Source organism: Mesocricetus auratus, unplaced genomic scaffold (genome assembly GCF_017639785.1).
Source record: "Mesocricetus auratus isolate SY011 unplaced genomic scaffold, BCM_Maur_2.0 Super-Scaffold_100062, whole genome shotgun sequence".
NCBI lineage: Eukaryota > Metazoa > Chordata > Mammalia > Rodentia > Cricetidae > Mesocricetus > Mesocricetus auratus.
In genome coordinates this window covers 1,663,764-1,682,917 of record NW_024429234.1, presented here as the reverse complement: position 1 = coordinate 1,682,917, position 19,154 = coordinate 1,663,764, and the positions used below count along the sequence as shown (strand labels likewise).

General features: G+C 45.1%; 1 protein-coding gene across 6 annotated transcripts in view; it reads right to left on the bottom strand.

Moving 5' to 3' along the window:
• Window positions 1–17,692, bottom strand: part of Gfod2 (glucose-fructose oxidoreductase domain containing 2) — a 29,469-nt gene extending 11,777 nt beyond the window's left edge. The window contains exons 1-5 of one of the 6 annotated variants that reach the window (XM_040736586.1): window positions 17,541–17,681; window positions 13,033–13,068; window positions 12,355–12,554; window positions 11,534–11,611; window positions 11,032–11,178 (exon numbers count right to left, since the gene is read on the bottom strand). The gene's annotated coding sequence lies outside the window, so the exon portion shown is untranslated. Of the gene's footprint in view, window positions 1–11,031; window positions 11,179–11,533; window positions 11,612–12,354; window positions 12,555–13,032; window positions 13,069–17,540 lie in introns of all 6 variants that reach the window. The other 5 variants (XM_040736583.1, XM_040736585.1, XM_040736588.1 and 2 more) reach the window with 5 other exon arrangements.
• Between the last annotated feature and the right edge of the window lie 1,462 nt (window positions 17,693–19,154).

Below are 19,154 nucleotides of genomic sequence, written 5' to 3'. Positions count from 1 at the left end.
ATAAATAATATTTATGCACATATTTTATTTATTCAATGAAATGGGGCGGTGTTTCTGTGTAGCTCTTGCTGTCCTGGAACTTGATGTACAGACGAGGTTGGCTTTGAACTCAGAGATCCATCAGCTTTTGCCTCCCAAGTGCTGGGATTAAAAGGTGTGCACCACCATGGTCCAAGGATGTATGTTTATGTGTATATATATATATATTCTTAAACATTGGTGGTGTAAGATAGCAAAATGGATTAGATTTTTTTTTTTTTTTTTGGTTTTTCGAGACAGGGTTTCTCTGTGGCTTTGGAGGCTGTCCTGGAACTCACTTTGTAGACCAGGCTGGTCTGGAACTCACAGAGATCCGCCTGCCTCTGCCTCCCGAGTGCTGGAATTAAAAGCGTGCGCCACCAACGCCTGGCTTAGATGTTTTAATAACCTGTTTCACTACCGCTGACTCAAGGGCAGCTTCGCTAACACCCATAAACGGCCCCTAAAGAAGCTAAACGGCACGAAACTAACCAAGCTGGATGGCTGGGTATTTCCTGCTCAAGCAGGAACAGCTAGTTTTCCTGGTGCATTTCAGCAGCTACTCTTTCTCACCCCTAAATTCCTTACTCTTATCTTAAAGTCAGTGCATGTGCCTTTCACATGCCCCTGAAGATCTACCCAAATCCAGCCTCCTCAAGCGCAGATGAATTCCAATCAGTACATCTTGTCAGGATGCAGAGTACAAGTACTAGGTGACGGGGAAGGCAGTGCAGAGGTCAGAAGTTTGGATTCAAGTCCTGACTCTGTCACCAGTCAGGTGGCCTTCACTTGGGCGGCCAAGTAAGTTGGTCAGTTTCTTTTCTCAACCCCCATGCCCCTCCCCCTCCCCCTCCTCCCCACCCCCACAGGTTTTTTGAGACTATGTTTCACACTATAGCCTACAACTCACTGTGTAACTCAGGCTGACGTTAAACTCACAGCAATGTGCCTGTCTCAGCTTCCCCAGAACTGTGATTACAGGTGTGTACTATCATATGTAGCCAGAGAGCTCAGCTTTTTAAAAAGATTGATTATGGCCTAAGGCGGTGGCGGTACACTTGGGAGGCAGAGGCAGGTGGATCTCTGTGAGTTTGAGGGCAGCCTGGTCTACAGAGCTAGATCCAGAACAGCCAGAGTGGTTATACACAGAAACCCTGTCTCAAAAATAAAAATAAAAAGATAATGTATCTTTGGATTTACAGTCTCTGTATATGTGTGGAAGGGGGATAGGACACAAGCAAAGTACAATGGTAGATATGTTTAAAAATGCTAGCCAGGCAGTGGTGGCGCACGCCTTTAATCCCAGCACTCGGGAGGCAGAGGCAGGAGGATCTCTGTGAGTTCGAGGCCAGCCTGGTCTACAAAGTGAGTTCCAGGACAGTTTCCAAAGCAATACAGAGAAACCCTGTCTCAAAAGAACCCCCCCCCAAAGAAAACCAAAAAGCAACAGGGAAATATGAGATTCACTGTTTTACGTTTGCTGGTTTTTAAAGGAAAGGGCTTCCTTTGGCTTACAGTTCTAGGGGATGGTCCACCATGGCATAAGACAATGGCTGCAGGAGGCAGCTGGTCACATGGGGTCCACAGACAGGAAGCAGACAGAAATGAAATCTTTTTTTTTTTTTTTTTTAGAGACACGGTTTCTCTGTATTGTTTTGGAGGCTGTCCTGGAACTCGTTCTGTAGACCCAGGCTAGCCTCAAACTCACAGAGATCCGCCTACCTCTGCCTCCCATCTTTTTTTTTTTTTTAAGTCAAGATGTAACTAGCCTCTAACTAACCATGTAGCAGGTGATCTTGAACTCCTGTGACTTGTACCTACCAAGTGCATTACCACAACCAGCTCAAAGTTGCATGCTTTTCTGGAGCTAAAATATTTATTTTATTGTATGTATTTTGAGTGTAGACGTGCACATATGAAGACATACATGTAGAGGTCAGAGAATAACTTCTGGGAGTTAGTTTTCTTCACCATAGGGTCTGGGGACCAAACTTAGGCCATCAAACTAGTGCAGCAAATGCCTGTGCCCACAGAGTCACCTCACTGGCCCAAAATTTCATTTTCAAATAACCAACTTAAATTCTGATATTCAGAAGCAGCAAAAGCAAATAAACAGATAAGTAAATAAATAGTGGAGACTATGGAGATAGCTCAGAGTAAGAGTGCTTGCAATACAAACATAAAGACCTGAATTCAAATCCCCAACACGTATGTAAAAAGCTGGGTATGGGTTTATGGGCCTGCAAGCCCAGCATCTGGAATGACAGACAGGTGGTTCCCAGAGCTTGCAGGCTAACCTGTCTAACTAGACCAGTGAACTTCGGGTTCAGTGAGAGACCCCTCTCAACCGAATAAGGTGCAGAGTAATAGAGGAGGCCACCTGGCATCTTTCTCTGATGTCCACAGCCATATGCCCAGATTCGGGCACCACACCCTTGCATGCATAGACTACACCCTCCACACACAAAACAAATAGCCAGGTGGTGGTGGCACACACCTTTAATCCCAGCACTCAGGGGGCAGAGGCAGGTGGATCTCTGTGAGTTCGAGGCCAGAATGGTCTACAGAGTTGGTTCCAGGACAGCCAGGGCTACACAAAGAAACCCTGTCTTGTAAAACAAACAAACCACAGCTACGCAGGATTACAAAGGTAAACCCCGAGCTACCTGCATGGGTACAGCCAATCAGGCATTATTAGCCTGTCTTTAAGTCCATACAGTCTTGTCCTAAAGCTGAGAAAACAGAAGCTCAGAGAGACTTTTCCAACACCTCACAGCTGGCTGTGAGCAGCAGACTGCCACAAACTGCGAGAACCTTCACAGTTACTTGGCTTTCCTGAGACTCCACACATTACTGTGGGACACTTGTGCACTTAAGAGTAGCTCAACTTTTTTTCCCCCCCTGAGACAGGGTTTCTCTGTGTAGCTCTAGCTGTCCTGGAACTCGCTCTGTAGACCAGGCTGGCCTTGAATTCACAGAGATCCTCCTGCCTCAGCCTCCCGAGTGCTGGGGTTAAAGGCGTGCGGCATCAGCAGCTTGACTGTTATCCTTAGGGATGAGTGTGAACCAGGAAAGGTCCTTTCCCATCTAACTTACTGCTTGCCTCAGATCTACCCTCAGCCAACACAATCTGTTTATGTATCAATCTTCATGCGATGTTTAACGGGCCTTCGGGGTATAAAAACAAGAAAACTCCAAGCTCAAAGGATGACAGTCAGAAAGGTAGGCAGGAGCCTAGGCTGATGGCATCAAGGTAGTCAAAGGGTGAACTCTGGCAGGTGGTATGCTCGCCCTCCTGGTCTGCTCTGCTGCCTCGAGGTTCAGAAGGCCAATCTCTAAGAAGCAAGACTCCAGGTCTTCTGACTTTTGTCTGAGTCACCAGAAGAAATCTGAGAGCAGGAAGGTCAAGGCACTTATCCTGTGATCTCTCTTTTCAAAGATGTGGTTCTAGCAGAATTTATGTTCTCTGACTGAGGTCACAACTCCTATGGGGACTATTGAGGATCCTGTTTCTTGGCCATAGCTTTGGCTGGGTTCCAATCACACCCACTTTTCCTCCATTGCATCTGCGATGGAGTGTAACAGGTATTGTCTGTTCCTGACAGATTCTTGGTGTTCTACCATCTATTATTGGGCCACTTGACCATTGCAATTGTAAATAATTCCTTTATTCAAGGTCTTTTATTAAGACAGAGTATACTTCTTGTATCCTGTAAGTAGCTAGGAATTGTATCCTGTAAGTAGCTAGGAACCACTGATTTCCTTTTTAAAGTTGGCACAAAGATGAAGGTGGAATAGATTTAGGAGACATGTGGTAAAAAGTTATAATACCAAAAGACAAGGAAAGGCTGGGAAGCTGGCTCAGTAAAGTGCTTGCCACATAAGAATAAGGACCTGTGATTGGATCCCTAGTATTCCACAAAAATCCAGGCCCATGAATTGAAAAAGAAAGATCCCTGGGGCTTCCTGGTTAGCTAATCGAGCTGAACCAGAAAGCTCTGGGTTCAGTGACAAGCTCATCTCTCAAAAACTAAGGCAGAAGGGCTGGGTAGATGGCACAGTGGTTAAAGCACTTGTTATACAAGCAGGAATTCAGATCCACTGGACTGATGTAAATGCCGGATGGGCACAGCTAGCCACTTGTAATTCTAGGCTGAGAAGATGAAGACAGGATCTCCAGACTAGACTTATCAGTGAGCTCTGCGTTTGACTGACAGACCCTGACTCAAAGTGTAAGATGAGCAATGGAGGAAGATCTCCACTATTAACCACAAGCTCATACACAGGGAAAAAGAAGAAAAAGCAAAAGGGAGGGGCTGGTGAGATGGCTTAGCAGGTAAAGGCTCTTACCACTGAGTCTGAAGACCTGAGTTTGATCCCTGGACTAACAACACAGCAGACGAACACCAATTCCCACAAGTTGTCCTCAACCTCCACACTTGAGACACAGCACATGCACAGACCTATATATCTGCGCACATGTGTTGCTTTAGTTAAGATTACTAGATTACTATTGCTGTGATGAAACACAATGACCAAAGCATTTTAGGGAGAAAAAGGTTGATTTCCCTCACAGTTCCACATATCATTCACAGTTCATTATCAAAAGCAGTGAGGGCAGAAACTCAAGCAGGAAAGGAGTCTGGAGGCAGGAGCTGATGCAGAGGCATGGGGAGTGCTGCCCACTGGCTTGCTCCTCATGACTTGTCAGCCTGCTTTCCTACAGAACCCAGGACCACCGCAGGGATGGCACTACCCATGATGGTCTGGGCTCTCCCCATCCATCACTAATTAAGAAGACGCCCGACAGGCTTGCCTGCAGCCCAGTCTTAAGGAGGCATTTTCTCACCTGAGCTTCCCTCCTCTCAGATGACTCTAGCTTATGTCAAGTTGACATAAAACTATCTAGTACACATGCCTACATACACAACTAAATGCTTTAACTTAGTCAGGCAGAAGTAGCATACACCTTTAATCCTTGCACCCAGGAGGCAAAGGCAAGTGAATCTTTTTGGAGGCAAGTTCAAGGACAGTCTGGTCTACAGAGAAAGTTCCAGGACAGCCAAGGCTACACAGAGAAACCCTGTCTTCAAAACACAAAACAAAAAAGTTTAAAAGATATATATGTGTGTGTGTATATGTGTATGTATATACATACATACATACATACATACATACGAGTGTGAAGGTGTTTCAACAGTTACTAACACTGGTTGCTCATCCAGTGAACCCAGTTCAATCCCCTGCATCTATCATCTATATGACAGTTCAAAACCATCTGTAGCTACAGTCCCAGGGGATCCAATATCTTCAGCAGGCACTGCACAGACATGGTGAACAGGCATGCATTCAGGCAAACACTATACACAAAAAATAAATTGGGGGGGGTTCAAGACAGGGTTTCTCTGTGGCTTTGGAAGCTGTCTAGGAACTCTGTAGACAAGGCTGGCCTCAAACTCACAGAGATCCGCCTGCCTCTGCCTCCTGAGTGCTGGGATTAAAGGCATGTGCCATAGCTGGGCGTTGGTGATGCACAACTTTAATGTTGGCATTGGAATATGTAAAGCTAAATCCTGTATTTCCCATACTTCCTTGCGCAGAGGTTTATCTAATGAGATAAATATAGAAGGTATAGTTTGCTAAAACTTGTGTTTTTGTTTTTTTTAAGACAAGGTTTCTCTGTGTAGCCCTGGCTATCCACAAACTCAGATCCACCTGCCTCTGCCTCCCAAGTGCTGTGACTAAAGAAAGGCATGTGCCACCACCACCCAGCCAACTTGTGGTTTTTTTTTTTTAAGAAACAGAAATAGTGGTCTGCAGTGAAGGCTCAGCAGTTAAAAGCACTTGTCCTTATGCTGCTCTGGTCTGTCCGCCTGGTTTATCAAAAGCCCCATCAATAGCCACAAAAGCACTGTTCTTGCTGCACAATTCACTTTCTATTAAGCAGCTTGGATTCCTTCTGTTTGTGTCAGTCTCGGAGACTGAACTCAGGGCTTCACCAAGTGGTCTACCAGCCTACATTTATTTTATTTTGTAGTGCTGGGGATCTAATTCATGGCCTTACACATGCCAAGCAATAACTGCCCCACTAAATTACATCTGGAGTCTTTTTTCCCCTCATTTTATTTTAAAGATTTATTTTGTGTGTATAAATGTTTCGCTTGCATGTATATATGTGTACCAGGTACATGCCTGGTGCCCACAGAGGTCAGAAAACGGGGTTGGATCCCCTGGAACTGGAGTTACAGATGATTATGAGGTACCGTGTGTGTGCTCTTAGTGAACCCAGGTTCTCCGCAAGAACAGCCAGTGCTCTTAACAGCTGAGCTGTCTCTCTAGACTTAGAGCAGTGAAGGAAAAAAAAAAAAAAAAAGGCTTGGAACAGTCTTATCTACAAGAGGCTGGGTTCAATTCTGAACAAAGCAAAAGAGTGACAAACCCAAAGTGTGCAGAGGACATGGAATATACGGAAATCTTATATTTATGGTGGAAGTATAAAGGTATAAAGCAACACAACTAGCTGGGCAGTGGTCGCACACGCCTTTAATCCCAGAACTCAGGGGGCAGAGGCAGGCGAACCTCTGTGAGTTTGAGACCAGCATGGTCTAGAGTGAGTTCCAGGACAGGCTCCAAAGCTACACAGAAAAACCCTGTCTTGAGAAATAAAACAAAAACAAAACCCTAGACTTACCTGATATTTGTCACATACAATTAAAATATTGCTAACCTCAGGGGCCAGTTCCCATGCTCATCCTACTTAGATTTGTCTGCAACATCTGATGTCTTCCCCACCCTCCTTGACTGTTTTTTTTCCTTGACTTCTAGAAAGCAAATGTCTCCTGATTTTGCTCCCGTTTCTCTAGCCACTTCTCAGACCCTTCTGGCTAGTTTCTCCTGATAAGCAATGCAACTACCCAGCCCATTTCTCTTTTCTATTTATACTCCCTTGGTGAGTCTACCAAGTCTCATGACTTTAAATACCATCTATTCCCTAGTGACTCCTAAAGTCATCAGCTAGATCCTTTCAATTGAGGTCCAGACCAGTATAATCAATTACCTATCTGACATCTCCACTTGGATACTTTTTTTGGTTTTGTTTTGTTTTTTGTTTGTTTGTTTGTCTTACGAGACAGGGTTTCTCTGTATTGTTTTGGAGGCTGTCGGTCCAGCCTGGCCTCGAACTCACAGAGATCCGCCTCCCGAGTGCTGGGATTAAAGGCGTGCGCCACCACCCCGGCTCCACTTGGATACTTATATGTATCTGATACTTAAAACGTCTAGAACAACACTTTCTATTCCTCCCATGGTGGCTTCATCACTGAAATTGGTAACACAAATCTTCCAATGGCTCAACCAAAACCTTGGAGTTATCTTTGCTTCCTTCTCACACTTGATATCTGGTCCATCAACAAATCTTTTGCCAGCTCTCTGCCTTCTGACTTCATCCTGATTCTCAGCACTTCCCACTTTCTGTCACCATCTCTGAAGTTCAAATGACTCCTGCATTATTTCAACAGTCTTCCTGGCTCCCAGCTTCTACTGTCTCCCCATACTGTACCCCAATCTACTCACACAATGCAAGAGTGACCTGGTTGAAGTGTGATTCAGATCAAATTATTTGGCCAAAGGCTTCCTCATGTGGAATAATAACGAAATTCTTCCACTGACCTACAGAGACACCCTTCCTGCTGCCTACTTTACCTTTCTGACCTTATAAACCAAGCCAGATACGACTTCACTGCTGTATGTATCTCAAACATGCCAGGCTTGCTCCTGTCTTAGGACCATTATACTTTAGATTTGCTGTGTTTCTAGAAACTCACTTATCTCCCCCTTCCTTTCAGGTCTCTACTCAAATATGGTCTTTTTCCCTTTCTATTATTTCTTTTTATTTTTGTTTATTTACTTGTTTTTATCTATTATTTCTTTAGTCCTGGGGAGTTGGCCCTAAAGCCTCACACATGATAGGCAAGTGTTCTTTTTTTGTTTTTCTTTTTTTATTATTTTAATTTTAAATAGCTTGTTTCACATGTCAATCCCAGTTCCCTCTCCCTCCCCTCCTACCGCACCCCTCGTCCCCCCCAGCCTCCCATCCTATCCCTACTTCCTTCCACATAGGGGATATCTAGAGTCTGTCATTTCACTCAGGGCAGGGTCCAGGCACTCCCCTAAGAGTCCAGGCTGAGGGAGGCAGAGGCAGGTGGATCTCTGAGAGTTCAAGGCCAGCCTGCTCTACAAGAGCTAGTTCCAGGACAGCCTCCAAAGCCACAGAGAAACCCTGTCTCGAAAAACAAAAAAAAAAAAAAAAAAAAAGAGTCCAGGCTGAGAGAGCATCCCTCTTTGTGTTATGGACACACGAAGTCCGTTTGTATTCCAGGGATAAACACGTGGGCTCAGGGCCCCATAGGTTGCCAAGGCCTCCTCACTGACTCTCACACTCAGGGGGTCTGGATCAATCCTAGCAAGTTTTCTATTAGTGATATTTCCCAAGATTTTAAACATGCAGTCCTATAACAGGTTTATGGTTATATTGTTGTTGCTGTTGTTTTACTGGCCAACCTGCTAGAATTTATGCTCCCTGAGAACAAGTGATTGGGGGGGGCTTGGAGGGGCATATTTTTTCCAGTGTTTTATCATCAATACTTAGTATATAATAAACGTTTAATAAGTAGGCTCTGGGGAAAAAAAGAAAGAAATATGCAGACCTTATTCCCACAGTCAAGAAACCAAGACACATTTACTGAGCTAATAAAAATTCCATATAGAGATAGCCAGGCAGTGGTGGCAAACATCTTTAATCCCAGAGACAGAAAGATCTCTGTGAGTTTTAGGCCAGCCTGGTCTACAGAGCAGGTTTCAGGACAGGCTCCAAAGCTACAGAGAAACCCTGTCTTGAAAAATAAAAATAAACAAACAAAATTGTATATCGAGGGCTGGAGAAATGGCTCACTGGTTAAGAGACTTGCAGAGGGCCTGGGCTCAATTCCCAGCATCAGCACCGTAGCTTACAACTAGCTGTCTGTAACTCCAGTTCCAGGGGATCTTACAATGTTCTCTTTTGGCCTCCCAGGGCACCAGACACGCAACATGGTAGACATACATACATACACGTAAAATACTTGAACACATGAAATGAATAAATATAGTCAGGTGTGGTGGTGCACACCTTCAATCCCAGTGCTCAGATACAGAGGCAGGAGGATCTTTGTGAGTCCCAGGGTCTAGTCTACATAGGTGAGGCTAGCCAGGATTACTTAGTGAGAACCTGTCTCAAAAACAAACAAATAAAACAACAACAACAACAACAACAAAAAAAAAAAAACCCAAGTTAAAAAAGAAAATCTACAAGCAATGAACATAAAGATGGGCATAGTGATTCATCCCTATAATCATAGCACCTGAGACACTGAGGCAGGAGGATTTTGAGTTCTAGGCCAACCTAGGTTACATATTGAGACCTTATCTGAAAACAAAGACAAAGAAGGAAAAGCTACATATAGTTCAGTATATGTATACAAATGTAATCAATAGCTCTCTAGCTACAAAATTAGATATGGGCTGCCACTCAGTTGGTAGAGGGCCTGAATAGCACACATGAAGCTCTGGTTCTATTCCTACTGAACACTGCATAAAAACCAGGTGTGGTGGCTAAATTCCAGAACCTGCCAACACAGTGAGAGGGGAGAAGAAGGAAGGAGAGGAAGAGAGGCAGTGAGGGAGGAGAGGAGAGGGAAAAAGAGAGAAAGACAGAGTTCTAAGTCTTATGCTCCTCTGGGAAAGAGAGGGGGAAGGAGATTTCCAGTTAGGCATGGTGGTTCATGCCTGTAATCCAAGTACTCAGTGCCACCATAAATCCCTTTCAAACAAAACAAGGGGAAACGGCTCAGTCAGTAAAGTGCTTGCTGTATAACCATGAGGACCTGTGTTTAGTTCTCCAACACCCATGTAAAAGCTGGAGGGGGGTTGCCATCATGCCCCTCTGTTAGTCCCAGTGCTGAGAAACCAGAGATAGGTAGGTCTTGGGGCTTGCTGGCCAGCTAGTTTAGCCAAATTTGTGAAATCCAGGTTCAGAGAGACTGTCTCAAAAAATAAGGTGGAAAGTAAGTGAGGAGAACACACACACACACACACACATGCACACATGCACACACTCTTATGTCCTTAGCTTGAGTATTCTGGAACAGAATCTGCTTTAATGGTTGAAAGCAGGAAAGAAAATAAGCACCAGATGACAGCAAACTGAGGACTAGAAAAAGTAGCTACCCGCCCTGTGTCTTATGTTGCAACATGAGCTCTCAAAGGGTGCCCTTAACACAGAGCCACTTCTACAACTTTGACCCCTCCCTCCCATCACATGAAACACACACTACCAGTTACCTTAGTCCTCTCTTACCAGAAAAGAATACTGTGTGTCTAAGTTTGGAGGACCACAGTAGATTGCATGGAGGCTTGTTTAGTCAAATGCCACTGACCAAAAGGACTCAAACAAATGCCAGTGATTCAAACTTGACCAGTTTAAAAGAAACATGGCAACAGTGAAGCCTCCCTGTCCCCCCACCTTGCCCCCACAACAGTCTGTCATAACCCATCAACTGGACACCCTGATGTCACTTGAATTAACCCACTACTTTGATCTCCAAAGATACCCAGTATTTTCCTGGTCCTGAACATTAACTCCCCCAGCCTAAGGGAAGCACCCTTAGGGTAAGCTCTGAATCCCTTGCTCATAACACAGGTACTCATGTGGACAGGACACCTCCCACCTCTCTACCTTCCCACTCCATGCACGCCAGGCTAGCTACTATCTTCAGTTGTCTCCTTCAGGTCCTCTTGAGACTGGTCTGTGCCACTTCCTCTGCCTGTAAAGTTCTTTTCTAACTTCTAGCTAACCCTCAGAACTGTCAGTCCGTCACTTAAAGCACCACCTCCAGGGGAGCCCGTGTCCTTGGCTGGAGTCAACATTCAGCTCAGTGTTCCCACAGCACCCGAGGCTTTGGCTTTCTCAGTGCTCACCTGTCAACTGTCTAGCAGTGAGAGCGACAGGACTCAGCTTCTCTCACACACTGCTGTCTCTCCAAAACACAGCACAGCTTCTGATACAGAGGGAGCTGCAGCATGACCAGTCACTGAACCAATGAGGAAATCAAATCAGGCACAATCCTGTGAGGATGACACACTGATTAGAAGTTCTTCTGATTTTAGACAAATGATTATCATTTTCAAAACAGGGTTTCTCTGTGTAGTTTTGTAGACCAGGCTGGCCTCAAACTGGCCTAGGTTCTATAAGAAAGCAGGCTGGCCATGCGTTGGTGGCACTCGCCTTTAATCCCAGCACTGGGGAGGCAGAGGCAGGCGGATCTCTGTGAATTTGAGGCCAGCCTGGTCTACAGAGAGAGTTCCAGGACAGCCTCCAAGACAATACAGAGAAACCCTGTCTCGAAAAACCAAAAAAAAAAAAAAAAAGAAAGAAAGAAAGAAGCAGAAAGCAGGCTGAAGAAGCCAGTAAGTAGCACACCTCCATGGCCTCTGCATCAGCTCCTGCCTCCAGGTTCCTGCTGTTTGAGTTCCTGCCCTGACTTCCTTCAGTGATGAACTGTGATGTGGAAACATAAGCCAAATAAACCGTTTCATCCCCAAGTTGCTTTTGGTCATAGTGTTTAATCAGAGAGATACTAACCCTAGCTGAGACAGCATGATCAAGATCAAGATCAGGCTCAGCAAGATGGCTCAGTGGGTAAACTAGAGTTATACAAGTCTGATGACCTGAGTTCAATTCTAGAACCCTCATAAAAATAGAAGCAGAGACCCAGCTCCAAAAAGCTTTCTCTGACTTCCTTTTTTTGTTTGTTTGTTTGTCTCTCGAGACAGGGTTTCTCTGTGTAACAGTCCTGGCACTCACTTTAAACATCAAGCTGGCCTCTGCCTCCAGAGTGCCAGTACTAAAGGCGTGCACCATCAACGCCTGGGCTGACTTCCACATGTCATAACATGTGTGTGCACATACACACACACTGACTGCTCTTCCAGAGGACCTGGGTTCAAATCCCAGCACCCACATGGAAGCTCACAGAAATCTGAAACTCTAACATCTAATACCCTCACACAAACATACATGCTGGCAAAACACTAACGCACATAAACACAAATTATTTTGAAAGTAACATAAGGAAATAATATATTAAATATTTACTTCACTGTCCCCAAACACAAGCTGGATCTCCTGAATACTCCACACGGTAATATAAACACAAAAGGCTGAAAAGAAACAGGGAGTACAGTTGAACCCTTCTCTCTGACAATCTAAGAAGTCCTAGCAGGTCAAATTTTCCAACTCACCAGGTTCCTAGAGCCACTCTGAGGTGGGATCCCCTCAGAGATAATCATTTTCTAGCACGTGCCCCATGGGACAGCAGAAGTCACTAAGCACAAGGACTATCCTCTGCTCTGGAACGCTGCCCAACAGTGAGAACAGTGAGGTGCTCGATGGTGTGGCCAGTGGGAAAGCACTTGCCTAGCATGCACAACATCCAGTACCCCTAAAAACAAAACAAAACCCAAATATAAGATCTGTGTGACGACGCACAGCTTTAATCCCAGCACTCGGGAGGCAAAGGCAGGAGGATCTCTGTGAGGAGTTCTGAGACAGCCTGGTCTACAGAACGAGTTCCAGGACAGCCAGGGCTATTACCAAAAAAAAAAAATTAATAGAATGGGGAAGTCTTTCATTTTTTTTCTCAATGTCTCTTATTTTAACTTTCGACGGTAGTGGGACTGAACCCAGGATGTGTGCATACTAGGCAAGTGGTCTCTGAACTCGAGACCTCTTTCACTTTTAATTTTGACCCAGGCTCTTGTAAAAGTCCAGGCTGCCTCTGAACTCACTCTGTAGCCCACAGAGGCCTTGAATTTGCAATCCCCCTGCCTCAGCCTTCCACATGTACCCTGCTGTTCTTTTGTTCATATATATATATTTTTTTAAAGTATGTGTAAGAAATCGAGGGATTGGGAACATACCTTAGTGGTAGTGCACTTGTCTAGCATGCAGGAGTCCTAGGCACAATGCCCAACACAAGAAAAACAAATAAATGAAATAAAATTAGACATGACATCTAAATTTTTAAGTAATTTGGATTTTTTCAACTTTAAATATAAACTCCTGTTTTGCTGTAGAACCCTGAACCCAGAGGTTTACACATATGCAGAAAAACTCTCCCTTCCTCCCTCCCTCCCTTCCTCTATCTCACTATGTAGCTCTGGCTGTCCTGGAACTCACAAAGACCCACCTGCCTCTGCCTCCCAGTGCTGGTTGGCACGGCTAATCTCTGCTTTAATCACAAGCCTCTGTGTCACAGACTCACTTTATCAGAGGGCACTGCATGCCCTCATTATTTCTCCTATAGGAAAACCCGAAAGTCAGTTCAGTGAAAGTCGATTCTGTTAGCACTACTGGTTTATCTGGTAAGAGTTCCTTGCAGCTGAACTGTCAAACACTAGTGATTACTTTATTGCAGGTCAGAGTTGATAGCTGTCCTCACTTACCCTGAAAATGGAGTGGGTGCTAAGCAATTATTTGTCAAAGGTTTCATTGCCATAGTAACTTAGAAACACCTGGAGAGTCTCCTGTATGTCCACCTTCCCTTGAAAAAAAAGTGTCTGATAGTAAAACTCAAAAACAAAAACAAAGCCTGGCAGTGGTGGCACTCGCCTTTAATCCCAGCACTCGGGAGGCAGAGGCAGGAGGATCTCTGTGAGTTTGAGACCAGCTTGGTCTACAAGAGCTAGTTCCAGGACAGCCTCCAAAGCCACAGAAAAACCCAGCCTCTAAAAAGCAAAACAAACCAAAACAAACAAAAAACCCACAACCCATGAAGCACAATGAAGCCATATCTAAGTAGAGCACATTCCAACGTAACAATGTCTCCTAAGAGTACTGACTCCTGCCAGGCGTTGGTGGCACATTTTAATCCCAGCACTCTCGGGAGGCAGGGGCAGGCAGATCTCTGTGACTTCAAGGCCAGCCTGGTCTACACAGCAAGTTCCAGGACAGCCTCCAAAACAATACAGAGAAACCCTGTCTCGAAGAAAAAAAAAAAAAAAAAAAGAGTACTGACTCCCAGCACTTAGGAGGCAGAGACAGGGGATCTCTGTGAGTTCAAGGCCAGCCTGGTCTAGAGAGTGAGTTCCAAGACAGGCTTCAAATCTACACAGAGAAACTCTGTCTCAAAACCAAAAAGAGTACTTATTGCTATAACAGAGGACCTGGGTTCAGTTCCTAGCACCTACATGGCAATTCACAGTCATTTGTAACTCTAGTACCAGGAGATCTGACACCCTCTTCTGGCCCTCATTGGTACCAAGCACACATATGGTGCATATACATACATATAGACAAACTCTCTCTCTCTCTCTCTCTCTCTCTCTCTCACACACACACACACACACACACACAAAATCTCTTTTTTTTTTTACGGTTTTTACAAATATTGTTTATTTTAATGAAGCTGGTACAGATAATGTCCCTTGAAAACCCATGTCCCAGGTCAAAAAGTACTAACACAGAATCAAAAGGAGCAGTGTCTGTTGCATACACTGCTGCATGAGTAACTGCTGATGAAAATTACAGCTTTCCTGGGACCTTCAGGCAGCCTGTCTTACTCTTAGGATGCTTCTTTCTCTCGAGTGAAGCCATCTTTGGAGTTAGTAGTTACTCTCACTGTATCTGTCATCTTGACTACAAAAAATGTGACATTCTTCTTTTGGTTCAGACCCTCAGATTTTAAAAGTAGCTTCAAGCTGAGGAAAGATCATTTTCCCACAGTTCAGTTCTCTGAAAAAGTTCCATCTCCCACTGAAAAGCACAATCCAGAGTGAGGCAACTGCATGCTGGAACTTCAGGGCCAATGGAAGTTGATCTTATCATCACAAACCTGAAATGCACAGTCCTGGAAAGGGTGGCCTCTCTGTGCACACATGAAATCTAAATTACTATAGAAATCATACATCTGAATTTTCTAGGCTTTTACTGATATTGTTTGTTTGCTTGTATTGTTATGTTAGGCTGGCGTTGAACTTTCAGAAATCTTGCTTCTAGCTCTTGAGTGCTGGGATTGCAGGCATGAGCTACTACCTGGCCTCTGTGTGTTTTACTTATTCTAAAAACATTTTTGGATTTATTTTATATTATGTTGTGAGTATTTTGCCTGCATGTGTGTCCAAGAAGGCCAGAAGAGAATGCCAGACTCTCTGGAACTGGATTTATGAATGGTGTGAGCCACCATGTGAGTGTTGGGTACCTAACCCATCCTGAGCAAGAACATCAAGTGTTCTCTTTTTTCTTCAAGACAGGATCTCTCTATGTAGTACTGGCTGTCATGGAACTCACTCTGTAGACTGGGCTGACCTTGAATTCACAGAGATCCACCCACCTCTGCCTCCCAAGTGCTGGGATTAAAGGCTTGCACTACCACGCCCAGCAACATCAAGCATTCTTAACCACCAAGCCATCTCTCTGGCCCTTTTTGTGTTTTTGTGACATAATCTTAATATGCAACCCAGACTGGCCCAGAACTTGCTATTTTCCCACCTCCTGGGTATTAGGATTACAGGCACATACCAACCTCACTCAGCTTCAATTTCTAGACACACACACACACACACACACACACACACACACACACACACACACACACACACACACAGAGGCCTGGAGGTGGCTGATCAGGTAAAACTACCTGCTGCCAAACCTGACACCCAAGTTCCACGCCCAGGATCCACATGGTAGGACTAGCTGCCCTGACCTCTATATTCATGCATACAAAATAAATTAATAAAATGTAAAAAAAATTTAGTAATGGAAGATTACAGTTGTATCTCAGTTCATATAGTACATGCCTAGCAAGTACAAGGCCTTGGGCTCAATTTCTGGGGCCTTATAAAACCAGACATGGTGGTAAAGTCTTAGTACTTGGAAGGTGGAGGCAGGAGGATTACAATTCTAGGGTCATTTTCTGCTACACAGTGAGTTTGAATAAAGGATTAGACTCAGACCAATAATCTCATAGGAAAAGTGACAACCATATTCTAAGTGAACATTCTTTATAACAGAATTTTCTATAAAACAGGGATTCTTTAGAACTGTCAATTTAGCTGCAGGTGGTGGCACACGCCTTTGATCCCAGCACTCAGGAGGCAGATGCAGGTGGATCTCCGTGGAGTTCGAGATCAACCTGATCTACAGAGCGAGTGCCAGGGCAGGTCAGCCAGGTCTACACACAGAAACAATGTGTGGGGGGGGATAAAGGGATTCTAACAATTGAATTGCATACAAAAATCTCCATCTTGGCCCCAAAATATGTTTTAAGTTCATAGCCCTAAAGCATTAATTTTCTGTTTTCTGTAAAATGGGTGTCCTGAAACTTACATTCTCTGGTGTAGTTGTTTTTTTTTGTTTTGTTTTTAAGAAGGAAATGAGTTTCCTTATCACAGGTGAATCTAGCTTCCCCTACTCAAAGACAATCATTTTCCTTATCACTCTGTATGATAATAATGTCTTTTTTCTAGTTTAAGGGCTGTTTCTTTCAACTGAGTGGTCTTCCATCAGGAAGTCTTCGTGCCCACAGATGGGCAAGAACAGTGCCTGAGCACTATTTGATTTCTTCCTCAGTATTCTGCCCTCTGCATGATACTGGGAACAATGAACACAAACCTACCATTACTTCCTTGCTGTCTACCCAATATAGTTTTGTACCTTTACATTTCTGTCCTGTTCGTTAGATCCTGCTGCAGTCTGGAAGGTCAAGCTGTTCACATACCCATTCACAAATGCTCGTCTCCCAGCCGTCTTTCCTCATATTTAGGTGTAATAAAACCTTAGCAGGCACACCTCATCTGTCTTTTGTCTCCCCAAATCCAGCAGGTTTTTTTTGTTGTTATCGTTTTCCTGGGCTACAAAAGTAGGCCAGAGCCAACAGGGACACAGCACTCGGGGCTGGCAGGGTAAACCAAACACTTCTCGGATGTTCCTTTTTTTCAAGCTGTTACCTGAACACCAGTTTCTAATATATGTACCGCCTGAAAATTCCATCTCGTTTTGCGAGAGGATGGATCAGCTATGCGACGAGTCCTTTGTCTGAAGTTCCCACACCTCACAAACGTTCATCTACAAAGCGCCCATCCTCACACAGGTAAGGTACGGAGGGAGTAGTCTGCTCCGCACTAGGCGAGGCAGCCTAGGGTTTCACGTCTGTGTAACGATGGGTTAGGTTCAAGATCCTACCGGATCCAAAATTCTGCTTCCAAACGCGCAGGTCCTATCTCTACGGTGGGGAAAACGAAGCCCAGGGCGAGCCTGGTACTCAGTGCAATGCACATAATGGCATTTAGCACAGGCCTTCTCCAGCCGGGGCCCCACGTATGCTCACTTCCAACCTCAGGATCTGGGCGGCGGCAGAGGCCGGGCCAGTGCCCGCTCTCAGCAGCGCCATGCCCTCCTTCGCCCTCACCCGCCGCCGGCTGCCTCTCACCTGGCACGCTGGCATCGCCCGTCCGGAGCCGCTCGCGAGACCATAGATCTGGACGGCTTTCGGAGGCCGCCCGTCCGCCTTGAGGGAGGCTAGTGCGGATGCGCGGACACCGGAATCCAGCGCACCGATACCGGGAACACGCCGCCCGGTTTCTAAGGAACAGGGAGCACTGGTAGGGAGGGGCGGGGCGGCTGGAGGAGAGCGCATGCTCTGTGACGGGGGTGGACCCGCGCTGGGAGGGGCCGGGATGGAGAGCTGCGCATGCTCGTGCCTTGGGGCGGTGCTTATGAAACCGGCCGGGAAGCTATTGGCTCTCCTCTTATTTCTGCCCTAGAGGCGTGGATGCTAGTGGCTTCCGACCTCAGACGCTCTCGAGTTTGCCCACTGGCGTCAAGAATGTAGATGCTTTCGAGATTTTCCTGGGATGAAGAAAGGTTTGCTCAGGTGTCTGGTCTCTTCCTCTGGATGTTTTTTGGTTGTTCCTTAAATGTCATTTTTCTTTTAGACTGTGACCTAAAGTTCCCTTGAACTCCTTATGGAGCCTGTGTTCTGTCAAGGAAATAGATTTTGTAATGAGACTATCCTTAGTCTTACCAGACTATTATAGTGAAGCTGGTAGACCTGAGTGTGAAATTAACTCTGCAGAATGTGACTGGGTTTATTTTGTGTGGGAATTAGTCTCTTGGCTACTTCTCAGTTGCAAAAGGGGGAGGCTCCTAGTGCTCATCCCACAGCAGGGCGGGATGAAAGAACATGTCTGCGGGAGGCAGTTCTGTGACCCTTTACCAGTTTAAAAACTTGTCGCCATTACCACTATGTCTCTGCACCTAGACAGCTACCAGGGTGAAAAGAAATTGAAGTTTTGAATATTCCTCTTCAAATGGGCCACTATCCCCTGTCCACTAAAGACAGAAAGAATCAGAATTAAAATGGGGATGTATTTTCTATTTCTTTTTATTTATTTATTTATTTATTTATTTATTTATTTATTTTGGTTTTTACGAGACAGGGTTTCTCTGTATTGTTTTGGAGGCTGTTGGTCCAGCCCGGCCTCGAACTCACAGAGATCCACCTGCCTCTGCCTTCCGAGTGCTGGGATTAAAGGCGTGAGCTACCACCTCCTGGCTGTATTTTCTATTTCTTAAAATAAATTTTGTTTCTTCATTTGTTTTGTTTGCTTTCGAAATAAGGTTTCTCTGTGTAGCCCTGGCTGTCCTGGAACTCACTCTGTAGACCAGGCTGGCCTTGAACCCATGAAGATCTACTTGCATCTGCCTCCCAGATGCTGGTATCAAAGGCCTGTACCACCACCTACTGGCTTGCATTTTGTATTCCTCCTAGATCAGGGTTTTTCAGCAGCGATACCATTAACTTTTAAAGCCCGATAGTTTTTGGTTCGGCAGAGAGGGAGAGACTATGTGCTGTAGGATGGTAGGCAGTATCCCTGGCCTCTACACAGTAGATGCCATTAGCACGCAACTCCAGTTGTGACTACCAAAAGTTACTTTTGTGCTTATCTGATTTCACATTTCTTCGTCTACATTAGCTCTTCCCAAAGAATTGTAGGCGCTGGGGTGTAGCTTAGAGGTAGAGCGCTTGCCTCGTGTATGTGAG